Source organism: Cariama cristata, unplaced genomic scaffold (genome assembly GCF_000690535.1).
Source record: "Cariama cristata isolate BGI_N322 unplaced genomic scaffold, ASM69053v1 scaffold865, whole genome shotgun sequence".
NCBI classification, from domain to species: Eukaryota; Metazoa; Chordata; class Aves; order Cariamiformes; family Cariamidae; genus Cariama; species Cariama cristata.
Genome location: NW_009619067.1, coordinates 34,754 through 41,572, shown reverse-complemented (window position 1 = coordinate 41,572; position 6,819 = coordinate 34,754).

Genomic DNA, 6,819 nt, shown 5'->3' with positions numbered 1-6,819 from the left:
CAGGATGACCATATGTTCAATCCTAACAAATATTTTAGTTTTATTTATAAGAGATATTTATACTGGAAAGCAATATCAGACTCTGGCTTCTAGGTTTAAAGTTAGCAGGTAATTTTCACTCAATATGACTATTTTCTTTCTAAGAGCCCTTCTTTTGTACTTCATGATCATTTTAATGAGATAAGAACAAGTTATTTTAGCAGCTGTAAACCACAATTGAGTTTTGACTGATAAGCTAAAATATTTTACTGCAGAGTCCTAAGTCTTAAATAATCATTTTCTACACAGTATTTAAATAACTAGTATCTGTTGCAACATGTGATCTTTATAAGGTAAGTTTCCAGAACATCACTGTAAAATTAGTTTTTGACTGAGAGAAAGCACAATATTGTAATCCTTTTTCTTGAATCTTGCAGGGTTTACTCTTTTGCACATAAAGAAGTTAATGTAGGTTATTACTACGTACAAGTACACTACAAGATAAATTTGCATAGCATCTGTACTACAAACATTCTTACATAGTTTAACATACTATTCCCTCCACATAATGCTTTCCTGTCCTTTTTTCAAAAAGCTAACTCCAGACAAGGATGAGGAAAGGAAGCAATAACTTCTCTGTACAGGCAGGCAAACAGGAACAGAGATTAGTTACTTCTTGAAATTGATACAGGAATCAAGTCTTTCCAAAGTAATCTCTGCCACAGTATCATCATTCCTTTTAACATAGTCTAGGAGATTTCTAAAACATACCTTGAAATAAGGCAGTCCAAGCCTTCCTTCAGACTGTAATAGGTCTTTCTGCAGTAGCTAAGTAGTTTAATAAATCTAGACTGAATTCAAAACCAAATTCGTTTAGTCAGGAAGTCACCCAATAGCAAGACTTCATTATGAACATTGATGGATATGCAAGATTAAAAAGCTACTGCTGAAAGTCTTCAAGTTTTAGGTTTAAAACCGTACTCTTGAATTTGGCAAAAGCAAATTCAAAGTCTTCTAGAATTAGTGCCTATGAGAAGTTCAAGGTAACACAAATATTACAATACAGAAGAATTCCTGTTTTCATTGATATCACAAGAATGTTCCATGTCTTGTTGAATTATAAATAAAAAACTAAAACATGGGTTAAGCAATTAAAAGGTAATTTCAGTCAACAGTAAGACTGTTGTTGCTCATCGGGCTCTGTTCCCCAGATTAAATTTATTTTGCCTGATTTTCAGTTTCATAATCTGTACATCAAGGTTAGTAGTAGGTCCAAGAAAGATCTTAAGCACAGCAAGGAATTTATTCAAACCAATGGTTGAGAACAGCAATGATGAAAAGATAGGCGAGACCATTATTTCCCCAGATCTGTAAGTATTATGAAAATCTCTAAGAGTTCATGACAATTGCTTAAAGCATTTATGTTCATCACTAAGAAGTGATGGGTTTTGACAGGCAGAAAGACACACATCTTACTGGTAAATGCAGAAGCTGTAACACAAGTAATGCCATCTGATGGGCATATACTTTTCACAGATATTCTCTTAATTGTCTCCATTTTGTGATTCCCCTCTACGAGAAGAGAGATAAGCACTACTCAATTGGTCCTTAAGTTCTGCAAATACATTAGTTTTTCCTGAAGCAGCAACCTAGACTTAACAGCATTTTTCTCTGATCCTAAGGATTATTTTCCACAAAAGAGGAAGAGTCACCTTGGCAAAAAACATTGCCATAAGCAGAAAAGAGTTACTTATGCCCATCAAATAATTCCTCAAGAGCAAATGTCATATTTCTTCATAGACTTCATGAGACATACTGAATTGAGAGGAAGATTTGGAAGAGAGGTAATTTATTAGTAAAACTCCCCTCAAATATTAATATTGAAAACTAATCCATATTATGTCTAATCTCTGAAGATCAGTTCCATAGCAAAATCTACTATAAGCAAAGGGGTCTTTGTACTCCTAAGACAACTACTACTTCCAAAGTTAGTATTCTTCAACATGCACTATACACAGGTATGCAATTCCTACAATCCAAAACAGAAGTGGCAGTTGTCCAGAGGAAAGACTGCATAACACAGAAGTAGGAGATTGAACAAGTGACACCAGGTGTTTGGACAGATATTTTTCCAGATCAGACAATCCATCAGAAAAAAACAGCAGAAGACTTAGCACCACTGTTCTTCCATTTACCACCAGGTAAATAAAACCAAAGCAACCCCCTCAAGTCACTGCCTCCACACACAAACTATTTCCTTATATATACACCTATACTTGGGATATACACTTACATAAAGAACTAAGAATGGAATAAAATATTTTCAAGACTGAAGCAACAGCCCCATATTCCAAGTCTAACACTTATACTTGCTTTGAGTGCTCAGTCATTGCAGCTTCTACTTTTACAGAAGTTATTCCCAGAGATTCTCTAACTGTCTATTTAAAAAAGCCAAACCTTTTCTCCCTACTGTTTGAGATTTTTGCATTTGAATTTTCAGTCAGGAAGCAACTGGCAAGTGCTTACTAACTTATTGAAGTGTTACAGAAAGTTTATTTTGAATACACCTTTTACCGGTCACATGACTAGTTCCAGCACAAGTACATTCCACTTCAGATCTTCAGCAACAAGTGAAGGCATTCACTTCCCTCATTGCGGACATGGCATCACTGGTCCAGAGGCACAGAATCATACACTTGCACCCAAATGCAGTTACATGAACTTCAGCACAACAGACACCAATGGTGAAAAGCAGTATGTAGGTCAGTATAAAATTCTAGTCCAGCCCTTTGGAATCAGTATTTTAGTTCCTCAGCTTAAGCAGTGTGTAATAAGCACTGACATTCAGCATGTTGGTGAGAGAACAGTTTAAGTCATGCATTGCATACCGATCATTTTTAAACTGGTATCGGTTCAACATGCATTTGTTTGAAGATGAATATGATCTGAAGTTCTTTGGTCTATCTAGCATAGCAACCTATTCTTCACACCTCAAAAATTGTTCTCTAGATATATCTTTTGGATATAACAACAAACTTCAAGAAAAGTGGGGTTGTCTGCTTTGATTATTTTATCTATTTCTGACAAGGCTACCACTTAACATCCCATTTCTTGGAAGAGTAACTAATGCAAAACAAGTTTGTAAATGCACTGTAAATAATTTAGTTCATCTGAACTACTTAGTACTAGCAAATTCTACCTCATTTATGTTAGAATATTCTTGTGTAACTCTGGTATGATTATTTTCTCACAGCTCTTCACTTGATTTTCATTGAATATAGTAGCAAACCACTCTGCTGGCAGGACTTGTTGTCCAAAACAGTCAAAGCTTCTTCTATAGAAAGACACAAACATGAAGGTAGAATCAAAATTATTATACTAGATGTTTGCACTGGGTCATAAAAACACCCTCTCATTTTACAGCGAATGAATTAATACATTTCAAGTGCTGGCTTCTAACATGGAATGGGAAATAGAAGGTTCTGCATAACACTTTTGCATTTGAACAGCTGTGCAATGAACATACCAATCCAGTAAAACAAAATCCTAACACACTCCATCTCATTACTTTGTAAATCAGTTTGAAGAAACTTGAAATCAAACAAGCTGAACTGAGTCCAGCTCTCATTAATTTTAGCTAAATCTCTAGCTTCACATTTACTACAGATTCTCCATTTCTATGGGGAATACACTAATAGGGTACCTTGCTTTATTTTCTCAACCCCTTTAAAAAGGGAAGAACAATCCACAGCTTAAACTGTTGTCCCACTTACCAACATGTTAGATGTTGGCACTCATTGCACACTACTTAAACTGAGGAACTAAAATACTGATTCCAAAGGGCTGAACTAGAATTTTATACTGACCTACATACTGCTTTTCATTATCAATTTGTGTTATGTTAATACAAGGTTAAGTATACTAGAAGGTTTGAAGTCCCCTTCTCCGAATTCCCTAACAGAGCCTTCTTACCTCAAACCCACAGCTTTCTTTGGAATGCAGTTCTTCGCAAATGCTCGACAATTCTCATAATGTCAGATGCTTGCCTGGCATCCAAGCTTTGCAGAACTGATCAGAGGCCACTTACAAACACAAGCATTTGTAGAACCAAATTAATTTCTTGGAGATCTTTGTTACTTTGCACCCATTACTTTTAATATTCATTCATATCTTGTATGGTATTGTTTCTAATGCCATTAGGGAAAAAGCATTGAGCATCAACTTCAAAGCAGTTTTAATAATTTCTAGTTTCAGCATGTTTCTTTTGAGGAAATGGGCATTTTGAATCTATTTTATCACGCTTCTCTTAATATTCACATTATCTCTGTAGAGTTTTTAACCAATATCTTATGCAATAGACTAAGTCCCTTTGATTTTGTAAATTAGGTGAAAAATAAGAGGAATAAAATGAAATTTTTAGTATAGTAAAAGTACAGTCTGCTCTAAGAAATGTGAACCATCAGCTACAGCTGTATTCTAAACCTTCCAAAATTATCAAACATAGTATTATCCAAACGCATTTAATTCAAAAAGCAGAAATTGTTTGTACTATTCTTTCCCGAATTTTCAGGATCTTTGCAGACCTTTGGTTCTTTTGCACACTTTAGAACACTAAATCCACAGTATTAGTCTTGACCATGCATAAATCTTTTGAAGCATTCATGTCAATCAGTGCAGTAAATGAGCTAAGAATGGAGTTTCTCTAATCACATTAGAAGGTAGTTTAGTTGTTTTTTGTTGGGGTTTTTTGTTGTTTTTAAGTGTACTTTTACCACAATACACAGCTTCTATTCTTTTGTGGCTGCTCCAGGAAAGGAAAACACACACAAGTAGCTGAGCTTATTGCAGCTAATCAAACGAGTTCGAAATGGTAAAAACCCACATCAAGCAAATCTTCAGGAAGAAAGTTCACAGAACATTAAGGGGCTTACTTTCTCACTGGCAGATTGGGAAAAAGAAGGGACAAGACATATAGCAACCCCTTCTCTCACATGAGAATCATTAGCATTTACAAAGTCTAAGCTTTGAAGAGAAGAAAAGCTTCCAGACACATTCTGCAAAGGAAACCTTTCAAACATCCAACTGAGTGCAAATAAATGATGTGCCAAGTCTGCAGCAGAGAGAAAACCTGAATGCCAGAAAGTATCCCTCCCCCTTTCTTGAAGGGCAGAGAGAAAGACAGATTGTTTATGCCTAGTCCTATACCAAGTTCCCATAGAGCTCTTAACTCTTGATGTACAAGCTCTAGAAGTGTAGTTCACTGGTAAGGAGGCAGGAAAACTGATCAGCTACGGGGGACTGACTTAACAGTTATACCATGAGATTTTTCATCACTTTAGAAAGCTCTACTACCACACCAGGTTAAACGTTATGATGTTGCTGATACCAAGCATCCGATCTGGACTATCCTATCCAGCAAGCCTGGAGGTAAAAAACAGGCAAAATCAGATCACTTTCCTAACTCAAGTCTAACATGAAAGAAAGGTTTTAATGTTGAAAACAGAAACAATGTTTTCAAAAAAGGAATTTAACCCAACACTAAGGTTAAGATTAGTAATCTTTAATTTTACAACCTTGATAAAGCCTTGCAATATATCTGAACTTAAACGCTGTAGTAGTCCATATAAAAATAGATTGCATCTTTAGAATTTATTTTACTCTGCTATGTCAAACCAATTCCTAACTTCCAAGGACAAAGCAGCAGGTATAAGGGAAAACACCAAACCTAAATAACAAGCATACATGTCTAAATTACATCCCATTCCTCTGTTGGATACAATGCATGGAAAAAGAAATTGTGCAGAATTACTTTGTAAGACATGGAATCCATTTCAGTTTAAATGGGCTTCTGAAGATATCTGTGCAAGACAGTCTCACTCTGAAGCTTAAAATTCACATATACAATAGAATCACACCTTGCTGTTAGTTTCTACATAGTTTGATTAGTCTCTAAAAATAGAGCCTGTTAGTAGACTTTTATCTTAACTCTGGAGTTGGTTTATCTGTTCCAAGAGCCACATTTCATGTTTTCCCTATTCTTGGTTCTATGTTTTCTATGGCCCTGTCTAGTAAGTCTAGTAGAGTCTAGTAACCCTATTCTTGGTTCTATGTTTTCTATGGCCCTGTCTCGAAGAGTCTAGTAAGTTACAAATTTACTTCTAAAAAGACAGAAGACAACTAATTATCTGTACTCTCTTCAGTAGAATTACAGCACTTATGAAGCACTTGCAGACCCCTCAAGGTCCAAATTCACCCAGATCATTTATGCAGTTAACCTAGTCCATAGGAATAAAGGGTGGGTCTAAATGTTTGCATACCACAGTCCCACATATTCAACATTTCAGTGGCATGATCCCATATAGATCCTAACACAAATGAAATAGGGCCATTTCTCCAGTTAGCTGCTACATCTCACTTCTGCATTAACAGCCCACAAACAGTCATGTTATTGCTATGTTTGAGGCATAGTAGGGGTATAAACACTTTCTAGGCTTGCAGCCTTGAATTTGGAGACAAGGATATGTCTGATTACATTTTTTTGTCTGCACAGTAGAAAGTTAATGAACTTAATGCATATCACTTAAAGCTCAATTCTCTGTCATTGAGTTTCCATTTACACAAACCTGGAACTGGCAGAAGTCCACATTCTCTAGTGAATATCTTACCTATTTTTCAGCATAATAATTAATCAGAAAGTTCAAAAGAACACTTTTGCTCACCTGCTTTACCCCATCTGACTGAAAGTTTAAGACATCCTTTAATTGACTGTTCTACAAGAATATTTTCCTTCAAAACTGATCAGGCAGTTCACTAAAATAGAGACATTAAATCCAGTGATTA